Source organism: Semicossyphus pulcher, unplaced genomic scaffold, assembly GCF_022749685.1.
Source record: "Semicossyphus pulcher isolate SPU_LCO1_2020_fin unplaced genomic scaffold, fSemPul1.0.p SCAF_1, whole genome shotgun sequence".
In the NCBI taxonomy this organism is placed as follows: domain Eukaryota; kingdom Metazoa; phylum Chordata; class Actinopteri; order Labriformes; family Labridae; genus Semicossyphus; species Semicossyphus pulcher.
The window spans coordinates 14,488,168-14,507,726 of record NW_027211603.1 but is presented as its reverse complement, the minus strand read 5'-3'; the positions used below and the strand labels follow the sequence as shown (position 1 = coordinate 14,507,726).

Sequence of the window (19,559 nt, the reverse complement as noted above, 5' to 3'; positions counted from 1 at the left end):
GGACCCAGAGAGTCATCGAGCAGCCTCTCCTCTTTTGTCTCTCAGCTCGCCCACAACCAATCAGACCTGCTGTGGTGTCACGCAACGCTGTGATGCACAGAAACGGGTCAAGAGGTTTCTCACCCTCACCGATCGCTCCTTCCTCACTTCAGTGACTTCGTCTGAAATCAACCCTTGGGTGCAAAGACACTGTGACTCATGTACAAGAATCTCCTGTCAGACAGCAAGGCCTCATGCTCATCGTAGGTTCATGGTATTCTTTATTGTAAGAGTTGATTTGTTTGCAAGGACAAGTGAAACACATTTGGCATTCTTCACACCGATCAGCCATAACAGTCAAGTGATTATCTTGTTACAATGGCACCTGTCAGTGGGTGGGATATGTTGGAAAGCAAGTGAACATTCTGACCTTGACCTGATGTGTTGGAAGCAGGAAAAATAGGTAAGTGTCAGGATGTGACAACTTTGACAAGGGCCAAATCGACGACTGGGTCAGAGCATCTCCAAAACTGCAACTCTTTTGAGGTGTTCCCGGTCTGCTGTGGTCAGTACCTACCAAATGTGGTCCAAGGAAGGAAAGCCGGTGGACCAGCAACAGGGTCATGGGCGGCCAGGGCTCAGTGAAGGCTGGCCAGTGTGGTCCGATCCAACAGAAGAGCTACAGGAGTTCAAACTGTTGAAGAAGTTAAAGCTGGTTCTGATAGAAAGGTGTCAGAACACACAGTGCACCACTGTTTGTCCGCAGACCGGTCAGGGTGCCCATGCTGACCCCTGTCCACCACCAAAAGTGCCTACAATGGGCAGTGAACATCAGAATTGGACCATGGAGCGATGGTAGAAGGTGTCCTGGTCTGATGAATCACATTTTCTTTGACATTATGTGGATGGCCAGGTGCATTGCTTACCTGGGGAAGACATGGCACCAGAATGCACTATGGGAAGAAGGTAAGCCAGCGGAGGTAGTGTGATGCTTTGGGTGAATGTTCTGCTGAGAAACCTCGGGTCCTGCCATTCATGTGGATGTTACTTTGACACGTACAACCTACCTAAACGTTGCAGACCAAGTACACCTCTTCATGGAAACAGTATTCCCTACTGTCAGTGGCCTCTTTAAGCAGCATAATGCACCCTGCCACACTGCAAACACGCTTCAGGAATGGTTTGAGGAACACGACGAGTTCAAGTGTTGACTTGACCTCCGAATTCCCCAGATCCCAATCCAATCGAGCATCTGTGGGATGTGCTGGACAAACAAGTCCGATCCATGGAGGCCCCACCTCGCAACTTACAGGACTTACAGGATCTGCTGCCTTTTTATAAAACGGTACACAATTCTATGAGAGGGAAATCAGGGCCAACCCATCCTTGGCTGGCACCAGCTTATTGGCCTTGTTTTTAACGTGAATTATCCAAGCTTTTAACATTTCACCATGAAAAATCTGACTGAAAAAATGCTTTTTACTTTAGCTAGAAGAATGCCTTGGTTTTTCTCTTTTTGAGTTTCCCATCAAAGTGCACTTTCATCGCACTTTGTTTGAACTCCTGACACTACAGACTCTGTTTTTCTCTTTTTATGCATGTTTCAGTATCTTTCAACAGAAAACTCCTTCCTGTCTGAACCTAAGACTGCAGACAGCAAGTTTAAGGACATATTTTAATCATAGACGTATCTAAATATGAAGGATTACTTTATTGTAAAAGCAGCAACATCATATATCAGATTGAATTTTATTTTCAATCATGGAAACCTTGTGATCCTACAGTTTTATCACATGGACCATGTAATCATAACTCCCCTGTTTATCGTCCCGCTGTGAACCTTTGTTGACCATCTGTTACCTACTGTATGCAAAACAACACACATTACGTAGCTGCTGTACTCTGCTTACATTTGCACCCATAATGACAGGCCATGTAGGAATCAGCAGCATGTCAGCTTCTGTCATTGTCTACACAGGATTTGCTCAAGCATGTGTATAGGTCACCTGCTTTTTAGAAGCACACAGTCTAAAAGAGAGAGAAGGAGTAAACAGAGACTTGTGCATGCCTAATGTGAAGTGAAAAGGAAGATGTTTTCCACCCTGTGGAGACGCTGCTTTGATCAAAATAGGAGTGTAGCTGTTCCCTGAGACTCGCCTGAGATAAAAGGAATAAAACTGCATGTGAAACGTGTGCTGTGTGAGCAGAGCAGAGGATGATGATGACGATGATGGCAGTGTCCTTAGATGCAGCCGTGTAAAGTGGACCGCACCGTGCACCAGGTCGGATTCCTCTTTGCCGTCACATTGACGCTGACATCTGAATTTCTGACATCTTGTATGTTGTTGTGACTGATTCACATTCAGACGGACGTTCCTGTCTTGATTCATGGCTTCAGAGGAGGTACTACAGACCTCCATGAGTGAGAGGAGAGGAGCAGGGGGATGCTGGGACGCCACGCCCCCCCTCCAGCAGCAGCAGCCAACCTGCTGTTGTTCCCCTTGTTTCCATGGTAACGCTCGACGAGGTGCCGCTGCTCTCCAAAGCGAAGTGATGATATAGATGGTGGGGGAGGGGTCAGGAAGGAGGGGGCAGGTGGCGGGGGGGGAAGGGAGAGGGGAATTCTGTAGGAAAGGGATGTTGTGGAAGAAAAGGGGGAGGACGGCCGAGGGAACACGAGGAGGCCCAACGCACAGACATCAAACACCACATGATCTCTACAGCGTGGGTCACATGCTGTGGTTACGTTCATACAAAGACACACATACATCAAGCTACACACATTTTGTGCTGTTCATTTCACAGCCAGCAAAGGTTACCTGAAGGTTACTTGAAGCTGAAATTGTCACACAAGCATTAGGAGATCAGCTCCCCCGATGCTACAGCTCACCTTCATTTGTCTTTCATCTTACACACACACACACACACATACTCATCAACCTTACCAACAGGGGACTATAATGCTACACAGACCAAGTGTGGACTTCTGTTTCTGATAATTCAAAATGTGTAAATAGAAAAGAAAATTCATTTTTAAGGCCTTTGACCATAACATTAAACCAAATTACAGTTTGTTTACTGCAAAGACTTTCTTTGTTTCATTAAAAAAAATGGATAATTTAACTTAAATGTTATCAACATTCATACATTTCACTAATACATAAATTATGAAAACAATCAATATCAGTTTTATAAAGATTAGATCATGTTTAGCCCCCAATTTAGAAGTAACTTGGGTGCATGGGCTGACACACAAGATGCAGCATTAGCGTTATTCAGATTTACTTTATCCAGGCTTTAATTGCATGAAATACATTTTTTAAGGTACATTATAAAGTTTGATTTCACCAGCTCATGAATGTAAAATTTGTCCGTGGGGAATTTATATTTGTCCGTGTTGTAGTCGGTCATTTTTATGACCTTTGTGAAATGGTAAAGTCTGCTTATTAAAATGGGCTCACCTCATCCTGTGGAATACGAAACATACACACTTATACACTAAAGCCGAAGATTAACTTGCTTTTAACTATGCGGTTGCCACCCATTCCCTGCGCCTGTTTGGAGCGTCAGCTGTGCACGTCCTCATAAATTAGCGCTATGAGAACACAAGATGCAGTATGCACATGACCAGTAGGGGCAGAGTAGAGGCAGAGGGGATGTGACAGGGTCAACACAGCAGCAGGGACAAAAAGGGCAGAAGGTTCTGGAGACAAGCTGATAAACCAAGTCTGCAATATCCATATGTGTACGATGTGTCACTGCCACTGCACAGCGACAAACGTGCCTGTCAAAACAGCTGGAGACAGATTAGATCATTTTAGAAGTCCATGTGGAAACCTGCAAAACTAAATGGAAACTGTAACATCCATGCACAGAGGAAAATATTAGAGAAACGGAGTGGGGGACGGTGTGGACGGTGCGTTCTGTTCACCAAACACAAAAGCTGTCGCTGGTTCTGCTGTGATCTCAGAACCACACATACGGTGTAGTTGCATACGGCCTGGGCTCTCTGGTGTTCCCCCTAGAGGTATCCTCTAGTAACACGGGAAGTATGTGAACAGTTACATTCATGTTGCAGACGGCTGTGTGCGCAAACGCAAGGTCACTAACGAACGAAAATGTTCCTCAAGGTTAAACAAAAGGTTTTCTGTCTTATCCAGAGTTTAGAAGATTATCCTGCGATTTTTAGATTTGTTGACTGACATGCAGCTTCACAAAAACAATTTAGAGCATAAACTAAGACCCCTTGATTAGCATCCATAATCATTATTCACATACATATTGAAATACAAACTGCTGTTTTTCTTTTTCTAGACACGTACGTCAGAGGATATCAGAGCATTTAAAGCACAAACTTTAACGTTTGCCCTGATGATGGACTTCATGGTGGCACTAGAGGAAAAGCCCAGGCATTACCAAAGTGTTAAGGATTCATCATCCGGGGAACGTTTCATGGAATGCTGGAAAGAAATTTTAAAAGGCTAAAAAACATGCTGAGTGAGCAATACTGAACACTCCTGAAGGCTCTCTACTAGACGTCCATTTAATCAGCAGCTCTTCATTTCACTAAAGGCCAGGAGGGTGAGACGTACTCTGCAGATTCAGACATGCCTTCCCTAACAGGCAGAAACATACACATGCGCTCACACAGAGCTGTGCACACACTTTCACACATGTCAGATTACTGCGCTGAGAGGCTGCAGATCAGGAGGAGCTCAGAGAGAGTCGGTAAGCTCAGTGGAAAGACTTTCTTCTCTTGTCCAACATGAAGCGAAAGTTAGAGGAAATAAAAGCAGCTGTTTGACTTGAAGGAGAGCAGCAGGAGAGGGACGGACTGGATACAGGCTGTGTGTTTGTGTGCGTGTGCATGTGAGAGGTTTGTTTATTTTGGCTGGTGTGTACATTTTGCCATGTATGACAGCCTTTATGAGCGTCTGTGTGTATACGTGTGTGATGTTGTGGGGGGATTCTGAGCCAGCGTGCGTCCATGCTCCGCTCAGCACAGCAGCTGATGGGAAATCATTATGGATCCTGGCAAATGGCCAGTTCGGGGTTACCACGGCAACCACACTGGCTCCATCCATCTTGGCAGTGGTGATGTTTGAGGAACGGACCGCTTTGCAAACCTCTCGCTCTCAGTAATGGCTTCTTTGATTGGTGCTGTGCATACATGAATAAGAATATGGTCAGGACTTGGATTGAGGTAGAAACCACAGCAGCTTCAGCCCTCGTGTGTCTGTTGTTAAACTGGACATACACATACACATGTCCACTGTTGTCTGCTTCATTATGGAAGTCCTCACTTTTTTATTCACTCAACTTTTTGGGGCATTTTTAAAAAAAATCCAAATTGAGGTCTCTTAAGGTAGAAAAAACTTCTATCATCTCCTCCAATCAATATCAAGGTTCATCAGGCTACTATCAGGGCAGCAGAGAGAAGCCCAGGGGTCTTTTAGCCTTGAAACTCCTGCAGGGGCTTAAGAGCTGAAAGAGTCAAACCCTCTGCTGTTTCCTGAATCTGCCTCGGGGTCTCCCTCCAGTCAGCAGCTCCTAGAACGTATTCAAGCAGAGGGGTCTCGTCTGCAGTCTCAAACACCTTCCCTGGCTCTTCTCAACGTCTAACCAAATCATGCATCTCACAAACTAAGACCAGACGTAAACCCAGCTGCTTGTTTCTTCATTTTCATTCCGTAAGTCAGTGTTTTAAATCTCCAGGTTAGTACAGAGATTGAACAAGATACTTAGAGCTTTGTTGTACAGCTCAGATTTCTCCTTTACCACCACCTCACAACGTGTGGTTCATGACATTACAGAAGACCATGTATGTCTACATTGATCAAGCTGGTGCCTCTGAATCACACAGCAGACTCTTATTTCACTGGTTGATGATAAATTAAAACTTGCATATCAGGGCTCGACATAAGCACAACGGTATGTTTTTCACCCACCAGGCCAGTAGGCTGGATTAAGCATTTAACTGGCCCTGCTGTCAACAACACGTTACACGCTACTCACTGCACTCGCAACAGAGCAGCTGTTATTCTAGAACACGCTAATTGATGTTAGCAAGCTACCGCGGACTAGTATAAATACACTAGTTTTTCAGACGGGCCGTTACGTGAGGTGGCAAGTGTGTGTATTCCTGTTATCAGCTGCAGCTCGTCCTGGTGCACATTAGCGCTGTGGCTACATAAAGAGACCGTTCACGGAGCGGACATGGTACGGACTGTTTAAAGGCTACAGTAAGTCGGAGACGATGATTTCGTTTCAAAAAGTTACTCACACGGACTGATCACGCTAATTAAACATACAACATTGAACAGCGTCAGAAATGGTAGGTACAGCTTATAAGTAACGCAACTGCAGCTATTACTACGTATTCATGCGGGTGTCAGAGTTGCTGAACCAAGCGTGTCAAAGGAAGCCTCTTTATACACATATGCTTATTTTAAGTTTATAATAGTTCCACAATTGACTGAACACATATTCAGTAATAAGAACCCTTACATAGGGAGAAACTGAATTTAACGTTGAAAATTCCGAAATAACAAATCATCTCAGGGCCAGTGAATTTGGAAAGTTACTGGCCCGGAGTGCCAGAAAAAAATGTTTGCTCATTGTCAACCCCTCTATCTAAATGTACATGATTAAAAAAACTGCTGATCTGTGGTAACCTGTAGACACAGAGTGCAGGAGAATGTTTGGGTTGCTTGGCAACAAAAGTCCAGTTCAGTTAAATTGTGGAAGGAGTTCAGCTGGTGGAGCAAAAAACAATCTGTTGTTTGTTGTTACTTTTTAGTACTATTTGCCACTTGTTTAACTGTTGTATAAAAGCAATCTCACACTCAAGGTTGTGATGTTGGACTGAATATCATCACGGCTGTGATTATCTGCGGCACTCCTACCACCGAATCACAGCCGTGATGATATTCAGTCCAACATCACAACCTCGAGTGTGAGATTGCTTAATTCTGATCACATTTTTTGTACTTAAATCAGTACAAAGAACTAAAAACTTAAATATTTTTAGTATATAAGTTGTGTTGTACATTGTGTACTGGGTTGTGTGTGTGTGGCTGGAATTCGCTGCTGCAGCCTCACAGACTTACTGCGTTTCATCACATCCACAGATCCAGCGCGGCTCATGTGACTTTCTGTCATAAAGCAGTTTAACTTCAATCTCTTCACTCTGACTTTGTCATAAGTCGATGATCTGTAGAAGGGAAGTTTATGTGTTTGTATTTTTATATGTTTGCATTGTGGTGGGCCTCATATGACATCACACCTCTGGGTTTGTGTGTGTGTGTGTGTGTGTGTAGGTGTCGGTCGTCTCTGTCGGAGTTTGAGAGTAATGCATTCTTTCATGGCGATGACACTGGCTCCTCTAATCCAGTCCTGTGAAAAGCCAAATCCTCGCTTTTATCTCCCCGTTCCCATTTACACTTGTCAGTACTCTGTGTGTGCGTGCGTGCGTGCATGCGTGAATGTGAGCGTGCTGTGCGCGTGCATCATCCTCATAGTTTCACACGAGTCAGAAAGAGTTGTAGTTTGAATAATTAATGAAAATGTTTTGCTCTCTTTATCTCATTATCTGTCGTATTAAACTGTTTCCTGTGTCACTTAAGCTGATACGCTTAATGACGTGAACATCCTGCTCTGCTGGGAAACAGATATCAGAGATTACACGTCTGGAAATGTTAACCAACTCTTAAATTCTTTTTATCATTCCTGAACAAATTTCTCACAGTCATACCTTTTTTCTTGAGCTTTTGGCTGTGTACATACGTCAGTTTAGTCGTGCATAAAAAGAATACTAGATCCATTCCTGCAGATGTGTTTGTTACTGTTGCACTTTTTTCATGATTTGGCATCTTAAAATGTCCAACTCATCTAAATGCAAATTGACTGATGCATCATTTCACCTCATTTTTAGCATCTTTGCACTTTAACTATACAGCATCATTTAACCCCATATACTGCACTGCACCAACCCATTAGACAGCAGCTGTCTAAATGCCTTTCTGTGGTTAAAGCTCAGAGCGATTTATGCGAGTTTCCATACCTTGTCATCAGCCTGTACGTCTTTTAAAAAACAGTCCTCGCGCAGACTTTTCATTTCATGACGTGCAGCTCTGCCACTCATGTTTCTGGTGTTTTAACTTTGCTTTCACTGAGCTTTTTCTTTCGTCTGTGCCAAGAAATATTAAAAAAAGACGCTTCAGCATTTTTTCTGTATGTTAGTGGGTGTGTGCCGCCCAGGTTTCAGTGACTAATGCTGCTAAGTATTGCATGTTAATCCTGTTCTGGCAGCAGCCAGGGAAAAGCCTCCAGTGACTGACAACCAGCAAAGCTCTCACATGGCTCCTGCTCTCACACCATGTCTGCCTCGGAAGCACTGACACACACACACACACACACACAGAGAGACACAGGTACACACAAGTCCTTCACACATTTATACATGGGTACACATTTATACATGGGTACACAGACATGCAGAGCACAGTGGAGGGACAGGAAGGATGCATGATGGGGAAAAGTCAGGCTGAGACAGAGAGAGGAGCTCTCCTGCAGAGTAGATACATTCAGTGTCTGCTGCATTGTGTTGTTGTGTTGTGTTATCAGCCTTTCTGATCATGCGAACATGTCGGAAACGCTGAATAGATGAAGAATGGTTTGATCATTACTCATGTGCTATGAAGGCGCACCAATTTGGAATCAGTCCTTTTACACTGTGCGCTTTGAGACTGAAATAGTTGGACGAGTATCCAGGAGCTGCATTATGATGGGAGAGCAACTCAACCTTGATTGTGCTTTGTGCAGTGCACCTTCTCTCTGCTGCCAGGAGCAGCACCAAGCACAGAGAGAGAGAGAGAGAGAGAGAGAGAGAGAGAGAGAGAGAGAGAGAGAGAGAGAGAGAGAGAGAGAGAGAGAGAGAGAGAGAGAGAGAGAGAGAGAGAGAGAGAGAGAGAGAGAGAGAGAGAGAGAGAGAGAGAGAGAGAGAGAGAGAGAGAGAGAGAGAGAGAGAGAGAGAGAGAGAGAGAGAGAGAGAGAGAGAGAGGCAGAGAGGCAGAGAGAGGGAGGCTGGTAACAGGACACAACCTCTTTGGACACTTTGTCGCAGTGCCTGACACCACTATAGAGAGGGTGAATGTTACCTGCAGTATCACAGCAGTAACACAACGCTCTGTCCTCTGCTGCCAGTGCATACCAGCATTGAACGGGGCAGACACAGCAGATACAAATTGCGCGTACATTCAGTCGGACTGTCTGCTGGACGCACGTCTTCATCTCAACTCAAGTGGAGACATTTCTAAAGCAGAGCAAATATGATTTTAGGATGCCATATTTGTAAGTTCACAAATTATAGCATCTGTTTTCGCCATGTCAAGTTTGCGATCCTGCTAGCCACCGCCGCAGTAGTTGAGCTCAGCCGGCGGTAACGTTGATTGTTGCAAGGATGGCAGCCGCACTTGCGATCATGACGCCGCGTGACCAAGCTTTAGCTGGATTATGGCGCCATCATCAGGGTAAAATACCTTAACACAGTAAAATACCTCTCTGCATTTTATACTGGTCGCACCGGTATATACGACGCAGCCCACTTTTTAAAGATTATTTTTTGCTTTTATTGATAGGACAGCTGAAGAGAGACAGGAAATGTGGGGGGATGACATGCACCAAATGATCGGCAGACCGGGAGTCGAGCCTGCGATCAGTGTGACGAGGACTGTAGCCTCTGAACACGGGGCGCCTGCTCTACCAACTGAGCTAAACCAGCTCCCCAAAGCCTACTTTTTAGATGAACAAAAATGTATTAAGAGGGCATCCTATCCACCGAATTTTACGGTGAATCAGCAAAAGGAAAAGTGTAACATCCCTTCTCCTGCATCACAGACTTCTCCTGCTTCACTGGTGAATTTCAAACTTAGGAGACGCAGGCTGCTTTGGTAAAAATAAACTCACTGAGTAAAGACAGCAGGATAATAACAGAGAGAGCAGACATCACAAAGGGGCTAAAATGGCTGCAGATTATTTCTCACAGTCAGAACAGAACCAGAGAGGAACATAATCACGCCTGGTGGACAATAGGGTTTACAGAATCTATTATGGTGTTATTAAAGCATGACTGCAGATTTGACCACGACTGTAAAGCAGCCGTGACAAAGACTTCAGCCAAAGTGTAACTGCACCCCCAGGTCTGACCATAACTCACTGCACTATTTTGAAAAATGCTCAATGTGGGCAAGGGGCTAAAACGGGGCTGAAAGGAGGGTGAGTGTGTCCGGCAGCTCAGTGACATCCCCTCCCCTGGCCAGAGAAAAATGGAGAGCGACGCAGAGTCACAAGGCGCCAATGCCAAAGAGAGCTCTTTTGAGGTGGAGGACTTCTCCCCTCCAGAGTCCCCTGAAGAGCACCTTAGTGTGGTGGAGGACCGTGGTGGTCCCGAACCCTATAAGTTCGAGCCGTTGGCTCTGGCCCCACTAATGCCTGAAGCTGGAGCTTCGGAGCCGGGACAATGCTAGTGCGGATGCACTGACCGCGTGTGCAGCCTGTTAGTTATTTCTGATTCTGACTCAGAAGAGAGAATGAGCGCAGTCTCTGAGTGGTAATGTAAAGGGTTAGCTAGAAGGCTAATGTGCAGTGTGCCAGCAAAAATAGTGTCAACTAGTGAATGAGGGGTCTCGATCAGGATATATTTGAAAATGGCACAGACTCTCAAAGACGGGGCTGGGGGGGTGTACCACATTCTTGTTTTTTATACCTTTCATTACGTAGCTTTGTCCCAAACAATCGCCTCTACGTCACCATCGGCTGGCAAGGGCCAGGGCTGATTTAAAACGATGGCGTGTTTGAGCCATTTCCAACCCATGAAATGCCGATTGTTTTTAAGAATTGTCAATATAGACACCAGCATTGGTGTGTTTCATCACAGTACAGCAATACAATTTAGATTACAGCTCAAAAACATGTTTAAGTGTGCAGTTACTCTTTAAGTAGGGACACAGAAATGTGAATTTGTGCTTTACCACCAACTCTGTGTGATTAAATGACAAGTCTTTGGTTATTTTATCTGTTTGTTGTCATTAAATGTCATATTTAAAACCAAAATTGTTATTTATTGTATTAGTAACATAAGTCCTGTCTGTGTAGACAGAGGACTTGTGCAGCAGGGCTCTTATGCATCTCTGCCAACCTTAACCTTGTCCAAAAACAAGTGAAAGTCTGTTGCAGTATGTTGCATAGCCACAATATTAACTATGAGAAAATAATAGCTCTTATGTGTTGTAATAGTTTTTGTATGATGGCGTCCGTTAACACTGAGGTTTAATCAGGTTAGCGACTAGTTTTAGTCATTTTTGGATAATGAAGGAAAAAGAGGAAAAACAACCGGCCTCACTCTTTAATCCAGTTGTGTATTTATCAGGCTTTTGTGCGCGAGTGTGTTTGTGTGTGTTCAAATGAAATATTGACATCCCCTTCTCCGGGTCCTGTGGGTGCCAAGGTGAGTGAAGGAGTGGAAGATTGACTAGAGAGTGGAACAAGATGGAGAGGGAAATAGAAATGAGGAGGCTGGATTGAGAGTGGAGAAAGTGTGTAAGTGCAGAAATACACTGTGACTGTGTGGGCGCGGAGCTGGAGCCAGAAATACAGAGATGGAGTTTGATACGGAGAGAAATTGGAAAAGGGAAGCATGGCAGAACTGGAAGAGAGAGAGAGAGGAGATATGAAGAAAGTGAGGAGGAGGAGGAGGAGGATGGGAGAAATGGGGAGAGCATGTTGGTGTTTAATGGAGGGTGAAGAAAGGTGAAAGGCTGGCAGCGACCATGGAGGAAAAGAGCACCAGAGGCTACGAGAGCACTTTGTTCACACGTTTCCATGATAGGCGAAGTCACACCTACAGTAGCAGCGACACCACACCCAGACAGAAGCGTGCTGCAAAGATCGATGTGTTCCTCTGCTCTAAATTTAGATCAAAAGAGAAACTAATCAGAAAATACATCTGTTGTTTAGAGCGACAGACCAACGTACAGCTTGTGGTAGGAGGATTTAAATTAAACAGATGGATAAATAACTACATGGGAGTAATGTACATTAGATGGAACAACAAGATGGTCCAACATTGCTTGACTTCTTTTCAGCCAAAGCATTAAGCTAACTGGTTCCAGGTAGATGGAGCGCAAAATCAAAAAGCAGATCAGTGCTAATGGAAAAACCTGGAGCGCCAAGAAGTCCGGAGAGACGGCCGGATGAAAGCACCGCGGTCCTAACGCAGGACGGTGACGTCCTCCAAGATAAACACAATACTTTCTAAGAAGCGTTTCTTCTGTCTCTAGTGTTAGAATCGGATATTGCTCTACACACATCCGTCCACCTGGACCGCCTCCTTACATTCACTGTTGAGCTATATAACAACACTTCCTCCTCCCGTCATATTTATCACAGCTGCTGGAGAGCTTTGTCACTTCAACATCAACATATGCTGTGTGTGGGCTTTTGCAAAGACGAACAAAGCTCATTTTCCGTCTCTATATTATCTACCAATACGACTTCCTTTACATTGTCTTCTCTTGCAGCATCCTCGTAGTTTTCTAGTATTCTTATAGCTTCAATTTGGCCCAGTGTGTGCTGGATTCAGCTTCAGCTCACTGACTGTTCTCATCATACGTGGTTTAGAAAGTCGATAGATGAATTCAGTGGTGGACTCAGGGGTGATGAAGTAAAAAGGGCACCAGCTGCTTGCCTTGGGATATAAGCATGTGGATTGTTTTTAGGCATGTAGGGCAGCCTAAAGGGCCCTGTATCGCCCTGTATCGCCCTGTATCATGTTGTTTATATCATCAGGGGATTCAAGAGAGTACCAAGTCCACTAGTGGATGGATGTTAATATTGATGCGCTTTCCAACTCTGATCCACACTGCTTCGGGATATCTTATTATTGCATCAAACAAATAATCATTAGTAATCTTATTTTGAGAACTTACATTCAAATACCACAAATCCAACCTGGAAAAGATTTGACCTCCATTGAAAGTCAAAAATACCCAAAGCACTGCGTTACATACAACATATTACGTAGATATTTTCTACACTAATGCTGCCGTCAGTCCCTTTGAACCACAGGATGCCAATAACTTCAGTTTACCCATGGCAGCTTTTGGATGCACCACTGTGAGATCATGGAAATGTCAGAGGTCGTCACCGTCATCCTGTAGATATCAGCACAAGTTAGAGGGAGATTATTAACTGATAAGTCTTTCAACATGTGTGTATGTGCATGTCTGAGATAACCTTATTGGCCTAGTGTGACGTGTAAATTAAATTGTTTCCAAGTCTCTCTTTTACTAAAGGCATTGATCTAATACATCTTTCCCACCAACATTAGTGCTTTGACGATGGTTTTTCGGGACCCGGGAAGACTCGCATATAGATGTCGATTGTCTCTGTTCCCATTACCAGTGGAGTATACTCCTGTCGGTCTCTTTTCTGCTGCGTCACGGTCTGACGTCACAAACACGCCAGAGACAGGGTTAGTAAACAGTGAAGATGTTACGGTGGTTAGGTCTTTATTGTATCTATTACTCATTCAGTCTGTTTATCAAACTCAGCGCCGACAAATTTGGAACGATGTTCGAGCGCAGCTCGGACAGAGACGGATGGAATTTGTAGCTGAGATGACAAGGAGTCACAGAAGTTATAGAGCATAGCATCGCACCGGAAAGGGGGCGGAGATTAGCGTGTTAACATGGGTTTTGTGTTCCCATCAATGCCGATCGGAGCCGAGGTGATAATTACCCAGGTCTACTGCAGAGTAATTTGACCAGGGTCTGAATGCCGATTGTAGCCTTTCCCACCAAGCAAAAAAGCTGGATGTTAATGTTTTTTTGACCAGTGGGAAAGCATCTTTAGTGAGTTTCCCTAAATGAATAAAGCTTCCTGTAACTAAACAACCATTGGGGAAGTAATTCACTGTCCAGACAGGGGCTCAATCAGTTAAATTGCATCTGTCAGTGTTAACAGAAGTAAACAAATAGAGACATGAAGTTAACACCTTTGTGTTTTCTTTTTCAGCAGTGAAAGGTAATAGGGAGTACATAGTGTCAGGTGGGGGATCAGGTTGTGTAAGGAGTGAATCACACTAAGAGGCTGAGACCAAACATGAAAATCTTTTCAAAATCCTCACCAACTGTACAAAAATGCGGCCTCGTTCTTCAAGATCACTGCGTTTACTTTCATATAGCCGCCTCACACTGCAGGATCACGCTGCTCGATTGTTCCCAGCTACAATAAAGGGAGAAGAATCAGAGTGAGCCTGTGAACGGGATGATTCAGTCGTCAAAGAAATCAACATCCATACTGACACACAGGCGAGAAAGATGATGACAGATGGGCACAGAATTGCCAAACATGAGCGATAACTCCCACCTGATCCGTGTATTACTCATCGCATCATGTAGAGGACGGTGTTTTCAGTCACAGCGCTAGAGAAAGCACAGAAGTGATCCCATACTGAAAGTCTGTTTGGTGTATCAGAGGACAGTTCAGGTCGTTAGACGATCATAGAGGCTGTAAAGTAGATTTGCAAGTAATACAGATTATCCAAACTCCCACACTTAAATCGGAGGTAAAACAGAGGGATAATCTGACAATCACAAAATGTTGTAGATGCTCAAATACTGAAAGACCAGGATATTGGTCCTAAACTGTGACAAATGAAACACTCAGTCGGGTATAATTTATCCATCTGCCTTTATTTAGCCATCAAAGAAAGGTGTTACCTGGGGGGGAGGGGAAGGAGTTGTGAACTCTACTGGTTGTTCATAAGCTAAAACTTGATTGTGCTGATTAGTGGCTGTGCTAGCATGGCTGTAAATCCACCCTTGTACAGCATTGCTTTTAGCTTTATACTAATGCAGCATGCCAACATGCTGTAAAGTATATGCTAACATGCTGATTTTAAGCAGGCATAACTTTTACTATGTTCACCGTCTTTGTCTGTAATTTTACTACGCTAGCATTTGCTAATTAGCACATGATAAGGTCTGCTGAGGAGGATGGGAGTGTCATTGTTTTGTGGACTATCTGGTCTCAAATCAATGCACTGGAAAAGATTACATTTAGGCCAGATGATTGCACTGAATAAAAGGTTTACATGGATTACAAAATGTACTAAAGGTTTCCTCTGGTGACCATGAATGTTTGCAACAAACGCCATGCTAGTCCATCCAGGAGCTTTTTGGGTGTTTCACCAAAACGAGGAATGTCAACGTCACAGTGGTGGTAATGGAGGAAAAGTAAGGAGATCACCAAAGTCAGAAGCTCTCATCCTCTGGAGACCCTGAATGTGTGTCAATTACAATTGATCCAATAGATGATGAGATGTCACAGTCTGACAACTAAGAGCATGCATGGCTTACAATGGACAGGTTAATAGAAGTCAACCGAGAAGAGGTAACCATGTCACATCAAAGAGTATGTTGAGCATGACTCTAAGTGTAGGCTATGGGTCCAAATGTGGGATATGCAATACTTAATGTCCAGGTGCAAAGCTCTAAGCACTGTTAACAAAGAAGAGTCTTTATGACTAAAAATGTGAAACCTGTGTGATCGTCTCTCCGCTCATTTCTCGCACAAAAGTGAGAACACCTCATTTTCTAGATCCATTAAATCTTCGTAAGGATTACAGTATTATTATCATTGATAGATAAAACCAGAATTTGTCCTTATTTGTTTCTATTTTTCTGTCACAATGATTCACCTGTTATATCTGTCTCTCCCAGGTGCTGCTCTCTGGACTGATCGGAGTGGTGTCATGGAAGAGGCCGCTCTCTCTTGTGGTGAGTGTCATCCAAACGCCCACACTCAGCTGCTAATCAGACACCTCTGAACAAAGCAATACCCAAGAGGCTTCTTTTATTGTGATGACGGGACTGATAGCGACATGTACCCACATACTGAAACAGACGCTTTGTTCCTCTCCTGTTAGGATCGGCACGTTAGTACTCACACGGCACGAGAATACAAATGAAGACAGAGCATCAGACACCATAACTGTTAAAATAGCTGTAATTTCTGCTTATTGACACAATGTGACAAAGTGCTGGGTCTGAACCTGGTTTCTGGTGACACTTGCGGTTAAGCAGCGGTGAAACACTGCAGCTGTCTGTGAACACAGTTTGGGGCAAGTTCAGGTTGTGTTAAAAATCTCTGGATCGCAGCTGCAGTGTCGCATGTTTTCACAGCCGCTGACCTGGAAACCACAGGACAAAGTCACTCAGAAGTCTTCCCACTTCTCTTTTCTCTGCTTGAGCAGATGAAAAATCGATGAACTGTTACTCAGTTCAAACACACATAATTCTGGGAATAAACCTGCACTGCGATGTGCACAGAACTCACTGACTTCATGTAAAAGGATGTTGGACCAAGATTTATCAGATTAAAGGGATACTTTGGCTTTAATGGAGGTTAATGTAATGAATGAGTGTTGGAGGTTTCTTAAGAGGAGATGTTTGGTGACAGCAGCACAGAAAGAGAACATGGGAGTGAAAACAAATATATGGATTAAGCTGCTCACTTTTATTCACAGCAAATTATAGGAGTTACTTTTAGAGCTATATCTTCTGCTGCGAGGGGTCACTTAATCTGAACAACAACAACACACAGTTTGAAAACGTTGTGAAGTAGCATGGGATCATGGGAGTTGTTGTCGTCATTGTTAAACATAATTAAGAAAGACGTTACCACAATACATTCTAAAGAAATTATATGATCTTGAATAAAAGCACTTATTCCTCTGCGTTTAAACAGTGTTAGAACATCTGGGATGATATATGTACACAACTGATTCAGATATATAACATAGGTCTTGTCTTTTTGGACATTTTAATGCAATGATGTTACATATGACTTTTTTTAAGATTATATATTTGGCTTTTGACTTTATTGATAGAATAGCTGAATAAAGACAAGAAATGGGGGAGTAGAGAGTGGGTGGTGACATGCATAGAAATGCCCCAGGGGATTATGTTGCAGCCATTGCGGCCGTGTCGCGGCTACAGCGGAGCCTATCTACTGGACCAGTTTGTAAAAAAAATAGGGCCCAGGTTTAAAAATACCGAACTTCTCCTTTAAGGGCAACTCATAAGTGATCATATGATTAAACACAAACATGCTCTTAACAAAAATAACCAGAGGAACAGATTTTATCGATCACATTTTTCACTTTTTCCTATATTTTATATATATTATATAAATATTTTCCTTACTGTTGCTACTGTTATAAAAAGTATACAATCGTTTTTGAAGTAAAATGTTATTAGTCTAAAAACCTTATGACATCCAGTAGCAATAAACAGACAGATATAAAGCTGCATGTAAAAATACTGCAAACTAAATCATGAGTTTTATTCTTGTGGTTCGCACCCCTGATTACAGATAGAGAGGGAAAAATATGATTATTAAATGTTCAAATCAAATGCAAATAACAGGCTGTTCTGATAAAGGCACATATTGCTTTAACTGATGTTTTATTCATCATGACCAACAATATTTTTTGCAATCACTCCGTAGCATGTCTCAACAGACAGACGGAGCAAACTTTAATAAGATTTTATTTTGCTAAAAAACTAGATAACCATTACGACATGGGCCTCGTTCTGCGATGTGTCTTCACGTCTGAGTGGTGAGATGTTTCACTCCCTCCCAGCAGTAACAGGGAACATTTTCCATTACCAATACAGCCTGAAAACCTTTAATTGACTGTCATGTAGTGCATATTGTAACACACACTCCCCTTAGTTTAATGTGTTTCTTTTCTCCGTCCTTTGTGCTACACAAAGACACACAGGTGCATTGTGGTTTACTGAAGATGAGGATAACTATCTACCTAACTTTGTGCCTGTAAAAGCTCCTGCCCCATTCTATTTCATGCTTTCTGAATGTCATAAATAATGTCATCTCATCTCTGCTGTCTCACCTCATCCTGTCACACCCGCCCGCTCTAACTGCAGATCACCTGTCTCGCTCTCGTTAGTTTTATCGCCTTGCTTCCCTGCTGCACATTTCTGCATCCTCTTTCTTCTCATTTTTCCGTCCCCCTCCCCCTCTCCTCTCTGTGTCATTGTGTAATGTTAAACCAGAGAAAGAGATTTAAATCATTTCAGCTCAAGAGGATCAAAGGAAATATCCCATCATTCAGGTGTGAGCAGAAATTGGTCACACGTTGTGCACTTAAAAAGAGTGAAATCCTCTTACCTCTCCTTCCTTAAAGAGTGTGTCTAATTTACTGGAATGTTCTGTTCCTGCAGGATGCAGACATGTCACTCTGTGGCCACTAAAAGCAAATATCTGCTGTGGATTTGGTACTGTAGCATGTAATGTTTAGTCCTCACAGTCGAGCTTTCCCATAACTGGCCTCGTCCCAGCTCTGAGTGGCAGGTGACTAACGCACCGTCTGGACGCTTTCAGGCCTGGCAACGCAGCACCTACCCATCTGTGAACTGTGGGTGGCCCCGATCTGCATCGTGATCCATATAACTGGACTCTCTCCAAATCTGTTAAGTTTCAGTGTTAATGACGTCTTTTTAATACAGCTGATTTATTATTAGAGATCGGTCTCAAGTGATGAAGCGTAAGGTTCAGGGGGGGGAATCAGGAATTTGGCATTTTAGATTCTACTTTTGAGTCACACATTTAAATTAATATTTATTTATAAGTTAATTATTTCAAAGAAATTCATCAAGGAAAATGCAGTTTTTTAAAGCCTCCAGTGTATTTAGTTGGCTGCTCTAAACAACCATTAATGTCGACTTCAAGCGACACATTCACATGGAATAAGCAAAGTCTGTATTTTACTACAATGTAAAGACATCATCCCTCCGGATATGATTGTAAATGTCAAGGCTTCGCGTAACATCTGTTTAAAGCCTGAAGCCTTTTGAAAGATAGAAAAACGTTCCTTGCTGCATGTTGCCATGCACATCATCCATCTCATCATCTTTCCAGATTTCGCTCTTGTTTTGGATTTGACTTAGCTCTTTCTGCGGATGGGTCCCCATGCTGTGTAGCGAGTCAAAACTTTCGTTGATAATTTCCACCGCAGCTTCCATAATTCTTGACTTGGAAAGAAGCAGGAAAACGCCGCAGGGATAACAAAAACATTGCAAAAAAAATATTATCGACCCCAAATTACTGGGATGCCGATTCGCACGGGACTAATATTAACAGATGACCTCTGTGTTTGCCAAAATATGGAGGGTAATTTGCGCTGGAATTTTTACCTTACAAATTACGGACATGGCCGATTCGCATAGGATTAAGATCAAAGACGACCTCCGCAATTATTACAAATTACTAGAGGTCCCCAGGTTATACTAGTCCAGTGCAAATAGGGCTTTCATCATCATCATGATGTGACAACGACACTCCTGTCTTTGAACTTAGCTAAGCTTACCTACCGGCTGTATCTTGATATTGGAAAAAATCTGGTGCAAGTGAACAGTTGGTCCTTTATTCAACTTTTACTATGGAAGCAAATACATGTGTTTCTATTTCTTTATGTCTTTGTGAATGTTATTTCA

At 43.2% G+C, this 19,559-nt stretch overlaps 1 protein-coding gene across 1 annotated transcript in view; it reads left to right on the top strand.

The window, feature by feature from the left end:
- Positions 1-19,559, top strand: part of fam189a1 (family with sequence similarity 189 member A1) — a 94,777-nt gene that overhangs the window by 30,355 nt on the left and 44,863 nt on the right. The window contains exon 2 of the mRNA XM_069661064.1: positions 15,762-15,818. The gene's annotated coding sequence lies outside the window, so the exon portion shown is untranslated. The remainder of the gene's footprint in view (positions 1-15,761; positions 15,819-19,559) is intronic.